Raw genomic sequence first — 21,350 nt, 5'->3', positions numbered from 1 at the left:
AATAACTAGACTATCCAGTTTTGATTTCAGTTCATTATTCAGCATTCACATCTTGTGGTGTTTTCATTGCTTCAGCATAATCATCATAGAGGTCACATGCATTTAACCTACAGTATCAGGCTTTCATTTATCCACTACAGTGCATAAACATACCATCACTTGTTTATGCATTGTTAGAATCACTTGGATTACGTTCTGCAGTAGCATGTTTAAATATTGAGTATATAGTCTTAACCTCATCAACTATCATTTCTGTCAGTTTATAATTTGTTTGGCTTTATTTCATCAAATATAATTAGGAAGAACAAGTTCACTCCAGTATTCATCAGAAATTTACCCGAAATAAATAGGGCTTGTTATCAGAAAGAAGAATTTGAAAAAAGTTCTTAGAAGCAAAGTAAGGTAGTCTAGTGCAGTGTTTCCCAACCTCTGTGCTGCGGCACGTAGGTGTGCCGTGAAAAAATGATCAGGTGTGCTGTGGAAGATTATCTGGTTCCACCTGATTAGTACTCTAAGCTAGCGGTCCCCAACCTTTTTTGCGCCACAGACCGGTTTATGTCCAACAATATTTTCACGAACCGGCCTTTAAGGTGTCGCGGATAAATACAACATAATAAAACCAGTACCAGTACCAAAAAAAGAAGTTTTATTCATAACACACGGGAAAAGACCCAGGGAAACGGAGTTAACGATAAAAACGAAAAAAAAAAAAAAATAACGATAAAAAAACCATAAAAACCATAAATTTCACACCTGAGCTTCAACTCTTGTGGCCCAGTACCGAATGACCGGTCTATGGGCCGGGGGTTGGGGACCGATGCTCTAAGCGACACTGCATGAGTAACGGGCAGAACAATTACATTCTCTTCCACTAGAGGGCAGTACAACTACCTGCTCTAATTAAATGTGTTGCCAACTGCCAGTAAAACAGAAGAAGACGAAGAAGAAATTACATAATAGTCATGCTGTGAGTGAGACAACGCAGCGCGTAAATTGATAAATATTTTAAAAGAAAAAGTAGTTAGGGCCTTCATCTGGGTCCTGCTGAAAATTCCGACCCAGAAGAAGGTCCTAGCATGAGTAGTGATCAGAAGAAAGCAAAAAAGGTATACTGGGGACAAACTGAACCAATTCCACTATGTCTGGTGCACGGGGAAAAATTATCAATATGCTTTTTCTGACATTTTTGTTTGGTGGTGTGCCGTGGCTCCCAAAGGTTGGAAAACACTGGTCTAGCGTATACCCTAGACAGTTATCACCATAAAGTTAGCATCTAATGTACTACATGCATTTCCTTTGCTGTTATGCATTACTTACGTAGTAGATATAAGCTTTCAATTCACATGGTTGAGGTTTATATTCTTAGTAAAGAACACTTTAGTTTTTTTTCTCCTCTCTAATATAGGTAAAGGTTAAGTTTGCCATTAAATCCATGTAGCCTCAACAGAGTGAAGGACGTCATTGAGAGGTGTCCTCTCTGGGGTCAATAGTAAGAGTCTCCTTTGAGAGCATATAATTAGAGGTGAAACAGTGTCCCAAGTGTAGAAGTATGGGCCACTATTGCAAACATGATAATAGGAGAAGCACTTACTATGAGCAGTTAAAGGGGAAAAGTTATTGGTCATACCTATTGGTTAATGCTGCGTAAGGGAAATTAATTAATTACATCAGATTTAATGAGAAGCACCAAGGAAAGTAGATTGCGGGTTGACAGATGCTTTTCTATTTTCTATTTCTTAGCTTGGTAGAACTTTTTATTTGTACTTGGAATATTTAGAATTTTTATTAATTCTCTTTTCTACAGTGTGTATTTGCATATGCCTTCTCACACACACATACTTTATTTTCTTCTTTATTATCACCTATTAATACGTTTGGCAGTGGAACATGAACATGAACACTGGGGTGTATCTCTCGCAACAATACAAGAATCCATATGCAAATCTAACTAAGTGGGACAGACAGGTAGAGCACGATACAGCCCAAGTATAGTTGATGAGAAGTGACAAGAGCTGGTTAAACTGAGCTTGTGGAAATAATGTCACTGACATAAATGACATGACCACACAGGTTGATTGTTATCTGCCACTAAATATGGGTGGTTACAATAAAGACAAAAAAGTATTTTTTTGCTTTGTTTTTTACTTGAAGGGATTTGTGTATCACTGCAATTCTTAAAAGAAACATTGAGGCACACTCCCAAGTCAGAATAATCATATGTCCAAAAGCATTTTAAATTTATGGACTATAGGCTCATTTTATCCTTAAGATATATTTGGAGCCCAGAGCCTGAGCCCTGTGTCACTACACAAAAAAAAGAGCACACGATTTCACTGTTTTTTTTTTTGTTGTTTCCCCCCCCCCCGAACTGTTAGATAAGATACTGCAGTCATTATAGTCAGTTTCTATACCATACTGATGATTTGTAACATGAGAATCAGGAAGTTAAAATGCTAATAGGGAGAACACAGGCAGCTGACGAGTCTGCAGAATAGGAAAGCTCTTGTCCTCAGTGTCTGAGTGGGAGGAAAAACAGTAGGTACTGTAAGAATATGATGCGTGGGGCATCAACATCCAGCAGCACACACAACAATTTCCAGCAATTGCACACATTTTTTACTGGAACCTGAGAGATGGAGGGGAAAGCATGCCACTAATGGTCAGTCATTAGGGTGAATTGTAGATTTTTGCCTGAATCTGTATTGGGGTTGGAACAAGACCAAATACGAAGTGTTGTGGGCACACGAGTTGCACGAGTGCAGGATTGTCCGGTGAATATGGCTATAGCTGACTAATCAAAGTCCTCTGGTTAACTTGCTTCAGATTAATATTACAAAAAAACCGTAAGTGAATGTGTGGAAAACTACAGTAGCAGTTGTGTCAGCTCAGCTAAACCCTGCAGCTGTTCATCTACTCTTCTCCTGGCATCCACAAGTCTGCATATTGAAATTGTGCTTTGTGGCAACATTTCTTGCTTCCCTGTCAGCACATATTGGCCTAGTTTCTTGTAGCACCATCTCATACCTGGCCTTAGATTTTTTTTTTTTCATGCATACATTTTCCTGTTACACAGTCATCGCTACTTCCGTTAATAGAAATGTATTACAGATAATAATAACTAATATCAAGAAAAAGAATACAGTTCTGCACAATGAAAGCAGTTATATGATGCAAACTGCACTTTGATTGCTCAAACCATCATCATTTTAGTCAGATTTCAGACAAATGTAATTGCATCCAAAACTTTGATGTGGATAAGGTTTTTTTTCACTTCTCTTTAATTTAAATGTTACTTGCTCTTGTGGTGATGGCAGAAAATTATGATGAGCAAAACGTGTTTAGCTTGCAGCTATCTAAACCGTCTTTTTTTTTTAGAATATTATATGGTAAGTGGAGCCTATTGCAGATAGTACATTGATCTATCTTGTACTTTAAATCTGTCTAAGAGCATCTTTGCCAAACTCCTGTTTTCTTCTCCATGTTTCACACAGATACAAGTCAGCAATAGTATTACACACAATGACCTCAATGCTTGCATTGTGCAAGCTATTAAGACTTCTGAGTTTGGAGAAGTGTTGCTATGAAGAAAGGTTAATTATCTGATACACCCAAATGATCTCTTTTTTCACCTGAGAAAATTTATTGCATGCACTAGCCATTGTACTACTAAGACATGCTGGATATGCCTTACGAACACTGGATCTAATGACCTGGAATTGAGGTGCTGCGAGCTGCTGCCCTTCCCTCCAAAGAGAGACTTCTGGTGTGTATTGTGAAGGAAACCTTGTGTGACCGGGTCAACTCATGCAGAATGAACAGAGTCAGATGTCTTACGCAGACACGTTTAATGAATCGCGGCAGTTGCGAATAACGCACAGCAAAACAAGGTGACACATGGAAAGCCACGCTCCATTTTGGAAGCCAGTCTGATAACAGAGCCCATTTATACATAAACAAACCCTTGATATATATTGCACGTTCCTCTTCATGCATCTCTCTCTGAATACAAGACATTATGTACATAGCAGGTCTAAAAGGAAGAGCAGACATGCTAACCACGCATGCTCTTTTTTCAGTAGCTTGGAAAGGAGGCGCTCTGGAGATACTTGGTGTCTCCAGACAGACTGATAGACACTGAGCTGTTTGTTTGTTTGTTTTTTACCAGTGTTGCGCCACCATTTGGTGAAGTCATCTAGGCACCTCTTCAAAAGGACCTTTGCAGCCCCAATTAATTAAAGGGCAAACCTACCAAAGGAAAAATTCTTCCAAAGGTATAAAGAGACAGGTGAACTATATTGCTTTAACAGACAGCTCACCAGGTTTGAAGCCTTCTCTTGAACGTGATGGAACTAGTGGACACTTGTGCTGTAGTGCTCAAAATATCAAAAATAAACAAACCAACAACAAAAAAAGGGCACAAGCCATCTTTATTTCAAGAAATATATATATGAGAATAGCATCTCAGACATTCCTTAGTACTCTTTTCAAAGCCTGTATGTAGGTCTACAGGGTGACACTTTTGTTTGTAAGAACTAGAACTGGTGTATGTAAACTTCATTGCTCTGATGTAGACAGCATTCCGAAAACATTTTGAAGTCACAACGCATTGTGGTTTCGTCAAATATTAAGATTTGTCCTTAAAAACTTCCTCCCTTATTTGCATGCACCGCGGCGCATTCTATTCCCCACTGTGGTGTTAATGCATTTCCGTGTGCTGGCTAGAAGCGGTGTGGTGTTTTGATGTGTCACAACGAATACTTTGGCTCATTACGAAGAGGATAACCTTATGGTTATTATCTAGGTTTTCTTCTGTTTAATTGATGCTTTGAAGTAGCACATGAAAGTAGTTCTGTGCTGTCGCGTGCGTGTGTGTGTGTGTGTGTGTGTGTGTGTGTGTGTGTGTGTGTGTGTGTGATAGGGAGAAAGACAGAGAGAGTTTGTGTTCCATGGTTCTCGAGTTCATTCTGTGCTCAGCTCCACTTTCAGTAGTCTTCAATCTTCAGTGCAGACAAAACACAGTGATTACAGCTGTGGGTGTGCAGCCCCTAGGATTTCTCTACAGCACACCATACAGCTGATCTACTGCCAAGTCAAAACACTCTGTGTTTTCTGTGTGAAAGACCCAGTGAGAGACAACCTATATCACACAATTTTCTGTCAACACAACTGACCAAGTTCCTTTTTCTCTAAGTAATCCTCTGTTCATACTGTAGGTGGTCATTTAAACACTGTCTATTAAAAAATTATTACTTTTAAGTCTCATTAAGTTTTCAGATATTTTTTATGTCCTTCATTGTTTCTGAAAAGTTATTAGTAAGCTTTTTGGGTCCTTTTTTAAAGAGCTGTGCAAATGTAGAATATTATTTCAGATTAATGTCCAATATATTGATCAGAATCATCAAAGTAATTAGAAAAAGAGAGTTATTTTAGAAATTTTAGAAGTTTGCTACAAAATATCTTTGCTGGGGTAAGATGATATATTAAATGAAGTTCAGACTTATAGTTGATGATCAGCAAAGACCCTCTCTTTGTTTTTTCTGCTGTTTACAACAGGCCCTAACTTGGTTCAGATGCCTTACTGCCTCGTTTTAAGCTTCAGAGTTACTTACCATGAAGAGAAACTAATGATATTTGTTAAGCTGAATGTCTCTTGACTTTGCTGTTAGATGCTGGTTTAATGGGTTAATTTTAGTAATTCGGTTTAATGCCTAAAAATAAATGCTCGTAGTGAAAGTCTGTTGTACTTTGCTGTATTCATTAGAAACATAAAGTTCAGTGGAGAGTACAACAATTTCATTCAGTTTAGAAGCAATTTTAAGAGTTTATTTAGCAAAGTGTTAATTGATATCGTTACTGAATGATCCGTTGAAGATCACTGATTTGACTGTGTATATTGTTCTGAATGTGTTTATCCACGTTTACTGGTGGCTGCCTGGGTGGTTAACTAGAAAACAAGGTCAAACCTGAGCTGAAGCGATAACCTGAGCGACCTTTCTCTTTAAGGAATGTGCCCTTGCAATTGTGGGTGTGATGTAGGTCCTGAAATGCTGCTCATATATTTACTGCTGCCCCTGTCTATTTACAAATCCATTTTCTAACCAAATAAAGGCAGCCAAAGATCAAGCTGTTAAGTTTACTCATAGCAAGTATTGTTTTCATAGCCCACCTTTTGCTATAATCTGTCAGTACCACTACTTAGTACTAACCAGTCTTTGATAGTTTGAATCAAAGAGTCTGGGGATATTCTTTGATGTTGCCTACAGCAGCAGCATCAATATTCAGGTTGCAGGTTGTTTTTGGATGTGAGCATTTTTTTATTATCTATGCTGGTATTTTATTGTTGAGAGAAAAGAAAAAACACGTAAGAGACTTTGTTCATATTCTTTAGCAAATCAAGGTTATGTATAATTTATAGACTCCACAAAAAATAAACCTCACATGCATAAAAAGTAGTAACAAAAACCGCCATGCTCAATTGACCAGTAGCTTTCTATTGCTGACTGTGAAAGTAACTTGTATAAATTTGGGGTGCTCTGTCTTGTTTAAATGAAGGTGGAGAACCAAATAAAATTACACAAATGGAGATCATAGGTTTTGAAACCACAGGCAGAGGTGGCAATAGTATAAGACATTCTGCACTCAAGTTGAAGTTCTGATACTTGTGTTAAAAAATACTCTGAGTCGACTTCTTTACTCAAGTGAAAGTGAAAAAGCACCATTCTGAAATGGACTTGGTGTAAAAGTAACAACTCTTCTAGGAGCTATTTTTTGTGCAATGCCAACAGAACCGCCGCTGTCATATCAATAGGCTTTATTTCAAAATTCTAATTCTAATTAATTCACACAACTCGAACATCTGTTATGTGGAACGGAAGCAGAGAAAAACAAATAGAATTTAAAATGATATGAGGAAAAGTACTTCTGTTTGCTTTTGCCTACATGGGTGACTTTGCCTCCACACCTACTCAGGAAAATTAATAGTCAAGGGTCAAGTGTGATTTGACGGGTTTGTTGTACAGCGGTCCCTCGTTTATTGCGGGAGTTACGTTCTAAAAATAACCTGCGATAGGTGAAATCCACAAAGTAGCCAACTTTATTTTTTACAATTATTATAGATGTTTTAAGGCTGTGAAACCCCTCACTACACACTTTATACACTTTTCTCAGAGAGGCATGAACATTTTTACACTTTTCTCTCATGTTTAAACACTCTCAAAGTTCAAACCTTTGTAGAAAAATAAGTCCAGTATTATAGAATGAAACCAAAGGCACCCGCGGTTGCCTTTGACGGTGCAAAACGTTTCATCGACATTTTTGTGTTTGTTGGAGAAAACGTACAAACATACAGTACAGCACTTCAGAGTCACACTGCTAGCGATCGAAGATTTGGGTAAATTTGACAAGCTGACCGCACTCTGTACTGTACAGGAGACACGGCACGAGATTGATTGACAATGGTCTACAGCCAATCAGGACGCAGAACACAATGCGCTGTATAAAAAAACCAAAACAAACCAAAAAAAAAAACCATGCAAAATTGCACACAAAAAACAGCGAGGCTGCAAAAGGTGAACCGCGTTATAGCGAGGGACCACTGTAGTGGAGTAATGTGGGGAAAAGAGTCACTTTAAAAAAAATCAGTCATTTCTAAAAACAAAAAATAATTTCTCTGGTTGTGATTTGAAGCTTCAGTATGAGCTTCATGTAGAAACTGCAGATGACCTTTGCTGCTGCCTCACTGAGATTCATTTCTCTTTGTGGATTTAGCCAACTTAATTCAATAAGATATAAGCTACTTTTACATGAGCTACCATGGCTGATTTCCAACCCACAGACACCATAAAGCTAGTATGTAGGTAGAATTCAGTGAGTGAATGTAATGTAACTGTTAGCTGAAATGTAATTGTCTGCTCCCTTTTATGGAACCTAACATTGACCTTGAACACCACAGCCATCCACCACCAGTCCACATACGGTGATCAACATCACTGTTAACTTCACCACAGTCAGCTCTAAATTTCTATTCTAAAATCCATCCATCCATCCATTCGCTTCCGCTTATCCTTTTCAGGGTCGCGGGGGGCGCTGGAGCCTATCCCAGCTGTCATAGGGCGAGAGGCGGGGTACGCCCTGGACAGGTCGCCAGTCTGTCACAGGGCTAACACACAGGGACGGACAACCATTCGCACTCACATTCACTCGCACATTTACACCTAGTGGCAATTTGGATTATCCAATTAACCTATCCCCACAAGCTGCATGTCTTTGGACGGTGGGAGGAAGCCGGAGTACCCGGAGAGAACCCACGCAAACACGGGGAGAGCATGCAAACTCCACACAGAAAGACCCCGGCCTGATGGTGGAATTGAACTCAGGACCTTCTTGCTGTGCGGCAACAGTGCTAACCACCGTGCCACCGTGCTGCCCCTCTATTCTAAAATGACTGTCTAAAAATAATCTCTCTTTTTCCTCTCCTGTCATCTCTTTCCTACATCCCTGAGTGGTTATCACTCATTCTTTTCTCTCCCTGGGAAGTAAAGCAACCGTGTACCTCTAGCTAGCTGAAACACTGTATGACAAACTGCACAGAAACAGTTTGTGTGTCTGTGATTTGTTGAGTAGTTAGAAATGCTACATTTGAAATCACCTGCCACTTTAAAAATGCTACTTCCTTTTTGCTCATTCCTCTTCTGTTGCTTCTTAGATGAAAGTGTTGCAACCAACCAAACACTGGCCACAGTTCCGGATCATTAAGCCCTGAGTGTAGTACTATAAATGATGCATAAATTATATTTTTTGCCTATTTCAGTTTGCTCTGTGTGATAAGCACCAATGATGGATACACCAATATGATTGTTATTGTTATTGTTCCACTCATTTACTTTCAAACCAGTTTGAGGTGCACAGTGACATGAAAAAAATAACTCAATTCACATGCATTAAACCTAAAGTAACAAGCCTATTTTCAAAATATCAGGAGTAGAAAGTGGAGATATTTGTCTTAAAATGTGTGCAATTAAATTCAAAGTTGACAGAAAAATAAATACTAAAGTACAAATATCTGAAAATTCTACTTATGTAGAGTAACAAGTATTTGTTACTCTACATAAGTAGAATTTGTTACATATCAGTAACTTTGTTTCATATCAGTAACTTTGTTACTTCCCACCTCTAATCAGCACTTACCTTCTTACTCACCTGCTTATTTTAGGTTTGCTTTAAATCGGTATGTCAACAGGCCACATCATGAAATTATTGAAGATGCATTACTCTGACCTGTAATTTAACTTATTGTGAGTCACAAAGGAAGATTTTTTGTTGTTGTTTTTTTGCATAACTAAATATAACTAAAGTAGCTAAATTGCTTGAAGAGATCAGCAAAATCACAAACATATAAAATACTGTGCATATGTCTTGAGCCACCCCTCCTTTCTTTATATTTTCCTTGTATTTTTACTTCCAAGGAAACAGAGTGAGCGTTCCGATCTCAGCATTATTCCAGCAGTTTGGGGACTTTGGGGGCTATTTTGCTGCTAAATGATCACTTTCATGGAAGTTTGCATGAATATTTTTACCTAAAGCAAATGTCGTATGTTTTCAATTTGTAATTAAAAAAATCTGAATAAAATTGCCCTTACCTTATGGAAGTATAAAACTGTCAAGATACCCCCCAACAGCCACCACCACCATTGATGTGCTTTATATCCAGGTTACCAACTAAGAGCACTGGATTCTGGATCAGCTGTATGCTAAGTTTTAACTTATTATAAAAGTGTTAATTCTATCAAGGATGATTATAAAGACAACAAGAGGTATCCTAGGATAGCTACAGTGGCAAGCCAATAATGTTTTAACCTTAATGGTTGTGCTCTGCACTGTGTTGCTGGTAACAGATGAGGAATGACAATACAGCAAGCTGCCAAGGGCCTTCATCTAAAATTACCCAGCCCATAGCCCCAGCTCAAATCCCATCTCACCTTTTCCATAATAACACCTCTAAATTCCCTGACTGGTCTCCTTACAAATTACCGTTTGTTTATTAGCTTTAAATTGGCTGGTATGCTCTTGATGCTGGTTAGATACAATTAAAAAAAATATAGAGATGAGTGCACAAACACTGAACCGTTTGTGTGCAAGAGCCAAGTGGTACATTGTTAAGCCTCCCACCCTTTCAAGTCCTTTCTCTCCATTTTATCAGGTAGCAACTCATAAATTTAGGCTGTAAAATGTGTCAGTGGCACTTATAATGCAATGCCCTCTGTAATAACTTATCAGCAGGCCTGGGTTTTTTGTGTGTGTGTAATTGGATTGTGTGTGTGTGTGTGTGTGTTTGTGCAGTTCTTAGAGGTACAACCACCAGCAGCAGAGTGGAGCAGTATTGATTGGGAATATTTTGAATGCGCTAACAGAACAGTGGGAGAATGACAGATACAAGAAAAATGAATGAGAGAAGCATCATCCCACCATCACTTTACCTGTGGGCATCCTTTACCAACATACAGTTTCTCCTTAAAAATAGACAGACTGGGACCAAAACCAAACAGCTTAAATCATAGATTGTACCATCTGGATTCCCTCCTATCGCTCTGATTTTCTAATTTATATAACTGAATCTCTTTTGCTTGGTGCTGTGTAGCTGGATGGAACACCTCAGGCCTTTCTTCCTGATCCTTGAACAATGAAGAACAGTCAGTTTTTTAAGTGAATGTAACCTATATCAAACTTGCAAGGGATTTTTATAACTGCTATAAACTATAATGTTTTTATCCTCTTACATACATGTTTCTTTTAGTCTTTTCTTGTGAAACTAAATCAAATGACTGCAACTTCTTACATCTGCTTTTGCCTTTTGCATTATAAATGGCAGATTTACATACTTTCCCTTTTGTATGAATGTGGATGTCAGTTTATATTGAGTTTGAGCTGAAAATATTTAGTTTGCTGGTCTTGCAAAGTCTAACTGCTGAATACAGCTGTGTCTTAATGTGATTGCCAGTTGTTGAGCCATGTGTTGACTGGTTCTTCTGTCAGCTCAACTTACTCACAGGCACACGTCTTGTGCACAGAGCATCAATATCCACCTACAGAAAAGTGCAGTGTATACCTTACAGTACACACATAAGCAGTAAGTCAAGTCAATTTGTCTTGCTACCAAAGTCACAGGAATCTAACTGAAGCCAAATGCATCATACAATTGCAAAGTATAAATTAGAGTATTTGTTTACACACCTGTCACCATTCATCCTAGCTATTGCAAATCAGCTACAGTGCTGACATCTATTTATTCCCCTCTCACTTCTTCCCCTTTTTTTCTTTTCCTTTTAAACTAACACTGACAAGTGTACCCTGACCTATTAAAGGTCACTTCTCTCACAACTGGTGCTCCCTCACATTGAAAGAGTGAAGGACTGTCTTTATTGATCCGTGTCTGTATAACGGTATTCTAGAAAAGCAACACTTAACCTTTTAAATATTGTCAGTTAGGATTGCCACATGATATAGTATACTGTTATTACATTTTAAATCTACCCTGCAAACATATAGAGCAGGTACATGCATTTATGTTGACGAACATTTGTCAAGTGGAAGAATATTTTAAAGTCATTGTTTGGCTACTCAACTAATGAGTTAGATTCCATACACTGTTCTCTTTAGCTTTCTTTGCACTGTCGTAGCTTTCTTGTAGTTTATGACCAGACAGACCCAGTATCTATTCTTCCTCTTCGTTTGGGAAGCTCCCTTTCGGGTTTGCAACAACAAATCATCTTTGTCCATCTCACCCTATTGACAGCATCCTCATCTGTCACAACAACTCTCTGCACACATAAATCTTCTCTGTGATCTTCCTGTTTTCCTCCTCCATGGCACCTCCATATCCAATAACCTTTGTCCGATATACCCACACTAACCCTCATCTGCATGAGTTCAAACCATTTCAACCTTGCCTCCCTAACTTTTTCTCCAAACTACTCAACTTGCGCTGTCCTTCTAATATATTTATTTCTAATCTTGTGCATTCTGGTCACTCCCAGTGAAAATCTGAACATCCTTAACTCTAGTTTTTAGATGTGTTAACTGTTATGTTATTTGCTGTACCCTTTGTTTATTAGGTTATTCTAATGTGTACCTGTAATGAAATAATAACGTGATAAAATCGCTAAAAATTAATCTCAAATACTTGTTTTGTCAAATCTTAATTTAAACTAGGAAAATTAGATGAAAATAAAAAAACTTAGCTTCATTAAGGTGCTGTTGTTGCAGGACAGAGCCAAAATGACTTCTCCTAGCTGTTCCAGTATTTAAAAAGAAAATGTCACTTTTCATTTTGTCGAACCGGCCAGCATGGATCTTTCTTCATCATGGCAAATTCTGAGTCTCTCTACTAGACATTTTAAAAGTACATGCACACATTTTATTCCTTTCACCACCAACACTGGTGGCTTACAAGTATGCTTGAACTGCTTGTAGACTTTATAGATATGTTTTCCTTGCTTCCATTTCATTCCATAATAGTTCCATTTTCTCTGGAAAAAAAATCAAAATTTATTATTTTACTTCTATTATTCATAATTACAGCAACACATTGTATTATTGCAATGAAAACGCAAAGTCGAAGTGTCAAATAATCATAAATAGTCCCCTGCTGAGTAGCCACATGTGGTTTTTAATTATTTCCACCTATTAGTAATGCTGATATGTTAATTTAAACTTAATCAGCTATATCACCAACATTATAATAATCAAATGGGGTTTTTGTATCATTTTATTTGTTTTTTCAGCTGCATGCAGTTTTATTTTTTCTTTCCTGAAACATTCCTCAGTAATAGCTCTTTGATAATAAAGGTTGCCAACCCCAGTGTAGTACATCTGGTTATTTGCCTAGCATTTAGGCTCTGTTGTCTTCTCATGATAAAAGTTTCATTGCTTCCATCCACTATTAGTTCAAGCACTCTAGAAATTCAGACTCCGCCCACAATCCTGGTACATTAAAATGATGGTCTTCTTCTACTTTTGACGCAGCTGTATATTTTTTTGACATAACCATATAGACTCTTTTATTAATTAAGTAGCTATTATAACTACCAGTTGAAGATCTAAATTAATGTACTGTAGGTCTTGTTATTCTAATTGGGTTTTTATGGTCCCCTTAATGGGTATTTTGTCTCACTGGATGCATGGAGGTTTCACTGTGGTCATTTGGTGGTCTTTGAGGTCCTCCCTCTGAGACGTCCCAGTCACATGGAAGGTTGGGGAGGTTTTCTGGTATGGTTGTTTGGTGCAGTTTTGTGTGGGGTTAGGTGTCTTTGTTATGTGTTGTCCTACTTGAGACTTTTCTCAAATGCACTGTAGGGTGGAGAGGTCCGAAATACCATTCCCTCAAAAAGTTTATTACTGCAAATCGAAAGAATAGTTTTCTTTGACAGGTGCTTGTGCCAAAGGTTAACCAAATACAAAGGACACTGTCTAGACAGAAAAAAAAAGTCTGTGAGTAAAGAATACTGGTTATGTCAGGAGTAATGCAGTTTAGTTCAGTCTTGTTGCTTGCTTAATCTTTCACTTTCATTTTCAGAAGTAGAAATGTGTCACTATTTTTGCTAGTGTGGAAGTCTTTTATTCTCTTGTATTGTTTAGTGTATCGTAGCATTCTTCCAGGGTGTGATGTGCCATCGTCCCATGAAGAAGATTATTAGCTTTTACTGTTCAGATTGAACTCATCACCTCACCTCCCTGCTTTCCAGTATCTGCTCATCTCGCTAATCATTCTCACTCCAGGACTGTCTGTTCTCCATGAAACCACGTGCGCGCACATGTGGGTGTGTTCTTTGCTAATCACACTGTCTCCCTTATTCTCCCTTTTCCCTTTAAACCTTCTTAACACCAAATCACCTCACTTCAGCGTATAAATGTGGTACCTAACTTTCTTTTTCTCTCACAGTTGTTTTGTTTATGGCTACTGTTTCTTTCTTTTCTTCATTTATCTACTAGTCTTATTTTTATTCTCCGTGTGACCTTTTTCTGTAAACTTTCTCTGCCAGGAATATATTTTTCTTATTATCATGTATAAATTAACATCTTAATGAAAAACAAATCACTGTTTCAACTGTCTTAATCTCACACATTTTTATTAAATTTCCTACGCACTTACCTAAAGATACACACATATATATATATATATATATATATATATATATATATATATATATATATATATATATATATATATATATATATATATATATATATATATATATATATATATATATATATATATATATATATATATATATATATATACATATATATGTATATGTGTGTGTGTCTTTGTGAAGAAACGATAATGAATAATACTTTAAAAAGGAAAGTATTGTATTCTTTCAAAGTCTTGAAAAAAAAGGGAAAATGAATGTTTGATACTGATATTTGGTGATTTAAAAATCTGACTTTTAGGCATATAAAATATAAACAGCCTTCCCAACATTTATCATGTGAAGTTATGGCCGAGTCTTTGCTAAAATTATATGACAGTACAGTTTAAAAATAATCTTGTTTTTTTGTCACAACAAGTTGTGGATTACTCATTTAACCTCAGCCCTGACCCAGCTTGGATCAGCTGATATTTCTGTTTCTGGCATTCCAAACACATGTTACCAAGAAGGGACCTGCAGAATACCCTCTAGTGTATAAACTATGCAATGTGAAAACTCATACCATTGTCGAAGGGTGTTTCTGTCATGGATGAGAATTTTCCAGACTAAAAAAGCGGATTGAAACAGCACAAGTCAAATTCAAAGCAGGCTGAAATCCTATTGAACGTGGGTTTTTGCGATGGAGAGTGGGAAGGCAGGTGAGAATCAAGACAGAGCAATTTACCAGCGAGGAGCAGGTGTTTGTGTTGACATGACTAATCTTATCTGGCTGTGAACTGAGAGTTCCATGAGGTAAAGCAGGTAGTTTTCACACTGAGTCCTTGAACAAGACACTAAGGCGGACACAGAAGCACAGTAAACAATGATCCAGCAGAATGATTCAGGACCTAGCACAAAAGTGCACAGCTGACTCTAAATACATAGACTTAGATGAGTGGATGGCTTGCGGGTGTGCAGGAGCAAGCCCAGGAAACATTGATAAGAGAGGTGCCGAGCTGTGAACTGATCACCACCTGGTGCTGAGTTGGGTAAAGTGGCAGGCAAAGATGCTGGATAGACCTGGTGTACCCAAGCATATAGTTAGGGAGCACTGGGAATGTCTGGCAAGAGGCCAATCCACAAAATCTTAAATTCCCACCTCAAACAGAGCTTTGATTACGTTCCAAGGAAGACTTGGAACATTGAGTCCAACTGGACCATGTTCTATAAATTCCTTGCTGAGGCAGTTGCAAGAAGTTGCAGCTGCAAGGTTGTTGTTACCTGTAATGCATGTATTTCTATAACCAGATGGTGGACACCAGAGGTGAAGAGAGCTCTCAGGCTCCCTTTACGAACCTGTGGGACTCTTGAAACGCTGAGAAGTACCGGCAGCCCAAATGTTGTTTAGCTCTGGCAGTGGCTAATGCAAAAACTTAGGAGTTTAGTGACACCATGGAACAAGGATAAGGGTGACGACTTGCCTCGCCCTGGGGGTCATGTCACTGATATAGTAAACACATGCTCAGTGTCAAGGCCCCTGGACTGCATGAAAATTGCTTAAGGTTCTGGCTGTCCTGACTGACACATTGCTGCAACATAGCATGGACACTGGTGCGGTGTCTCTGGATAGGCAATTATGGTTGTGGTTTCCCTGTTTAAGGGTTAAGGGGATTGGAGGGTGGGGACTAGGGGATCACATTCCTCAGCCATTCTGGGAATCTCTATGGCAGGGTACTGGAGAGGAAAGTTCAACCATTAGTTTAACCTCAGATTCAGTAGGGAGTTTTTGTCCTGGTTGTTGAACACTGGACCAGCTCTTCATCTTCTCAATGATATTTGAGGTTATGTGGGACTTTGCACAACCAGTCTATCTCTGTTTTGTATACTTGGATAAGGCATGCAATCCATGTCCCTCAGGTTATTCTGTGGAAGGTGCTTTGAAGTATGGGGTGTCTGGCCAGATGTTATGGGCCATTTGGTTCCTGTAGAACTGTAACATTAGCTTGGTTCATTGCGGCAGTAAGTCATACTCACTCATGGTGGGTGTTGAACTCTGGCAGGACTGCCCTTTGTCACCAATTCTGTTTATAGTTTTTATGTACAGAATATCTAGGTATAGAATTTTATCTTTGCGTTTTTGCAGATGATTTGGTGAGAAATGAGAATAAGAATGAGAATCAGCATCTCCAAGTCTGAGACCATGATTCTCAGCTGTAAACAGAGTGGAGTCTGGGATGAGTTACTATCCCAAGTGGAGAAGCTTAAGTACCTTGGGGTCTTGTTGATGAGTGAGGGGAGAGTGGGTCATGAGACTGACAAATTGGTTGGGGTGGTGTTATCAGTGATGTGGACACTGTAACAATCTGTGATGGGAAAGAGAGAACTGAGCATAAAAGCGAAGCTGTCGACTTGCTGGTCTATTTACGTCTTACCCTCAGTGGTGGTCATGAGCTCTAGGTAGTGACCAACAGAATGACAGATGGTCACAGATACAAGTGACGGAAATGAGTTTCCTTCAAAGGGTGACTGGGATCTCCCTGAGAGATAGGATAATGAGCTAAGACATTGCCTCCTAGACAACTCCTTGGTGCGGTTGTTGGTCCTATTCGTAGGAGGCCCTGGGACCCAGGACTCACTGGAGCGATTATATCTCTTGGCTGGCTTGGGAATGACTCGGTGAACCCCCAGACTAGAAAGGTGGCCCAGGTCAGGGAAATGTGGGCTTGTCTGCTCAGACTCAAACCCACATAAACCATTGAACGAGGGACAGACAGACAGACAATCAGATGGATGAATGGATAAGTAGATGGATGGCACTAATTTGCAAAGATCTGTTTGTAAACTTGCACAAGGCACAGGTACAATTCAGTTATATCTGGCACAAGTCTTTAACTAATTTCTTCGTTTGCACATATATTACTTGTGCTTTTGTAAATTTCTTGGACATTTATTGTTTCTTTTTTATTAGAATATTTATAATTTAAAATTTTTATGAGCTTTCTGTGAAGGGTAACTGCTAAAATAGTAATTTAATTGTCCAATAATTTCAGTGGAAACTCCTGTGTTTAGTTTTACTGTGCCTGTGACAATAAAACTTTTTAAACTTGACCTTAATACATAAAAAATTGGCCAAAAAAATGTCTTGTTGAGAGTAAAATTAGTGTGCTATTTGTATGCTCTTTTTTTTTTATAGCAAAACAGATGGAGGGAAAGCAGATCATGCCAACTGAGGATGTGACAAAGAGAGGCGTCGGAAATTATGTAATGGACTTGGGGACTGTGAAATGGGTGGTAAAAGTGAGATTGGTCTGCCCGAGTAATTGAAATTTGTTGTACAGTCATGCTGGAGTTTAGTTACAGTGGGGTGGGTGCTGACGTTTTTATGGGACTTGATTTTGAAAGCATTACAGCTGAGAGAGAAAAAAGCAAGATCAAAACAGAAAAAAATGAACTGACACAAGAAGAAATGTAGTGGAAAAGGAGGAGAAGCAGTGAAATAGAAAATGCCAAGGGCCAGATTTTCAAAGACTTTTGCACCTTGTTTCAGACATATTGTTGTGTGTGTTATTTATCAAATCTGTGCCTTAGCCTGGAAGCACTATTCAACTGTCATTTGGATTGCACATGTACTTTGCCTGTCAGCACACCTTTGTGTGATCAGTGCAATGTCACTGCATCCTTAATAGTATGAATAGCTATTTCAGTTTAAACCATGAAAATCCATATTAACTGAGGGAAAATTTGATATTTCACTTTAAATGCTAAGCTCAATAAAATTTATGCATGTCTGAACCTCTTAACAGTTTGTATTTATGATATAACGAAGAAGGGTTTTGACGGGCAAACAGAACCTACTCAGCTTTCTTTTAAAATCCTACTGATAGCAGACAAAAGGTGCAAAGGAATTATACTTCACAAAGGGTCAGGAAAAAAGAGCAATAAATGAAAGCACTACCTGACCACTTTATAATACCAAACAAAGAGAGTTCAGAGAGTTGTGACTGTGCAGTTATTAAACTTGAAATTCATTTTGATGTTCACTGAGCTGCTAATGCAGTGTGAAAATCCCTGTCTCTTGATAATTCATTTACATTTTAGTGACAGTCCCTTTATAACCAGTATTTCCTTTCATCCACTGATTTTACTTCTTTCTATCTGTTTTTCATCACAGTTGTGTGTATTTCTCCCAGTTTCACAAATTGTATAAACCTCACATGAATAACAGTGAAATTGCAGTCCTAATCTTTTTTTGCCATTAATGAACATTGCTAAGTCAGATCTACTATAGGGAACACTAATAGAGGATAATTTGAAACTCCAAGTCCCATCCCAATCTGACAGAAATTACAAGTAAAGATTCTGAACCAGTATGGTGCAAACTGGTTCTGTAAGGGGTCCATTATTAATCAAGCAGTCAGTTTGATAGCTTTCACAGTGTGAGGCAATTGATATTTTTATGAAGAAGCACTTTTTCCCTTTTTTCAAAGGGAAAAAGGTCCAAATCAAATCTGAAAACTGCAGGAAGCTCATTCATTCTTCTAGTGATTATTTCAAGTGGCATTCAAAGTTGAGATGGGAACAGCAGGAGATTAGTGGAGACCTGAAGCACCTTTACATAATCTGAACTTTCTTTCTAACTAAAGGACACTGAGACATTTTTGACCCTGTTTGCCTTCACTGAGTGACTCATTTAATGGGACATAAATGACAAAGTGCCAAAGCAGCTTTCATAGCAATAACGGTATAGGGCATTGCAGAGCCCAGGCTATGTTCTGATAGGAAAGGAAAAAAAAAAAAACAATAACCGGGAATGTTTTCCGTATCTTCTGAAAGGCCAGCACTTTCTTCACCTTTCTAATATATATTGCCCTTTTTAACCATTCAACCAAGAAGGCACGCATTTTATGACCCCAGAGAGCTTGAAGATGGGACATTATGGTACCACCTATAAAAAGCAGCAATGATTTAAGCAAAGCAGGGCAGGAAGCCGCTGTCCTGCCATGCTCAGCATATTACCTCAAGACGGTCTTTTCATAGCATACATTGAACTCCACGTGGAAAAAGAAAAAAAAAACCACTCACCTTAAAATTGTGAGGGTGGATAGGACAAAGATAAGTAGAGGGGCAGAATTAATTATTCTGCACCTGTTTATTTAATGCATTCAGTCCATACCACTACATTATCCTCATTTCTTCAAAGACTATGACTTGTGGTAAGTTGATATACTTAAATATGGTAGAAAAAAACATGGTGACAATGGTTCTACTGTAGAAACTTGTACTTTACGACTTGAGCCTACAACACATTTAGATTGAAGAACTTATGCAAGTAACGCCAGTGTTTGATTAGTTAATGAATTTAGTACTATTAAACAAGACATCACTGTGTTAAAACTTACCTTTGAAGGCATTACACCCACCACACTGACACATCAACATTTCTAGTCATGAGTCAGATGCATTTCTAAAATTTGGTTGAGACTGGGACACATCTTTAAAGATTCTCCTTTATCACTGGAACAAGGTCTCTAATCTTTTATTTGCATCTCCAATAAATTTCAAATGGAAACCAAGTCATATTAAAATATAATTAGTGTAGTGGGCAAAAAGATTCATGCATTTAATAAATGCACTAACAGAAGAGATTATATATTAAAATTTGACTTGCTTTAACCTAAGACCCAGGATTTTATAGACATACACAGGTTTTAAATGTGCATAAATATTTCATAGAGACAGTATGCGTTACTACTTTTCAATAAATTACACTTGTTCCTCATTAGATGTAACAGAAAAGACCTACCTGCAATACTGTATACTCCCTGTCTTTTCTTCCTCTACCACCTTTTTGGGCATGTTCTAAGACTATGCATAAATCCAGAACCAATTTTACAGCACATTGCCCTGGCTTCACTCTCCAAACAGCACCAGACTTATACTTGAATTCCAACTCAACTCTAGACCTGTTTAAGTGCATGAGACCAAAAGAATGATTACAGCTTTCCGTATATGCTTTCTACACAGACTTGATAGACCTTTTAATCATGTCTAAAATCTTTTATGATGCACGAAAATGTTCATGAGCTGTAACATAATGTTAATGAAGTGAATGAAGGAGTCTATTTCACCTGACATTGCTCAGCACTTGCCTTGAAATTCTGACTGTGTCCAATGAACAAGGAAGAAAGGATTTTTTTTCTCTACCTTATTGTAATAAGGACTTAATGACATCTATAAAAAAAACACCAGATTTCAAGATGATAAAAAGTGTTAGATCTGTATACTTTCTTATGACTTGCTCCTGCACCTATTTTTTCTCTTTATTTGCCTGTGGTGGGTGGTCTCTATTCTGCTTTTGACTATGAAGAGTTCACCATATCTTCATAATATTGTTAGTTTATTATCTTACTTATTTTTGCTTTTACTTTACACTCTGAAAAAAAGACCGTCCTCCAACCTACTCTTCACACAATGTGACATCCCTAAATTGAGAGCATCCGAGCCCCTGATCAATTTCCTTATCCATCAATTTTTCAGAATAACCAAGCTTTTGTACTTTATACACTGACACTTAAATTGTGACTGGAATGAATCCAATTCATTTTGTATATATATTTTGCGGTCACTTTTGTAAGAGATGTACAAGCGAGCTGTCATTTGAGTTGATTTATGCAAAATGATCAATTTGTCACCATATGCTGGCCAAGAATTATTTTACTCTAAGTACCCCCTTCATCCACATTGCACTGCATTTTCTTAATGATATACCAGGAATGAAACAATTACGAAGGCTTGAAAATGGCTTAGAAGTCATATTCCTGTGGGGATAAAGCTTTTGTCTCTTGCAGAAAAGTAAATGCTTGTGTCATTGTGTCATTATCAGCTGTCCTCGTGTATCATAAAAATAAGTGTATTGACATAATGCACTCATCCAAATTTTATTCTTTCTCTTTGTTTTAACTCGTAGTCATCGAGTGAAACATTTTTTCTTAGATGTGTATTTATGGCCATCACAAGCATTGATTTTCACTCTGGCCTTTATTCTTTTTCCACTCCAGGAGATTAGGAAGTGTAATCACTGTGATCCTCTGGGTAATACAAGCAAAACATATGTATAACCATGAGGAAATCTGGATCTTATTACCATAAGATCATTCTTATGACTAAACCTAAATGATACATGAAAGAATGTGCGTGGTACAATAATAAAGATATTTAACATAA

General features: G+C 37.9%; 1 protein-coding gene across 1 annotated transcript in view; it reads left to right on the top strand.

Moving 5' to 3' along the window:
* The window catches only part of LOC116331839 (astrotactin-2), a 273,527-nt gene that overhangs the window by 101,961 nt on the left and 150,216 nt on the right, over positions 1 to 21,350 (top strand). The window lies entirely within an intron of this gene.

The sequence above is a fragment of the Oreochromis aureus genome, linkage group 7 (genome assembly GCF_013358895.1).
Source record: "Oreochromis aureus strain Israel breed Guangdong linkage group 7, ZZ_aureus, whole genome shotgun sequence".
NCBI lineage: Eukaryota > Metazoa > Chordata > Actinopteri > Cichliformes > Cichlidae > Oreochromis > Oreochromis aureus.
The sequence above is the reverse complement of the archived record's forward strand: the minus strand, read 5'-3'. Positions and strand labels throughout refer to the sequence as shown.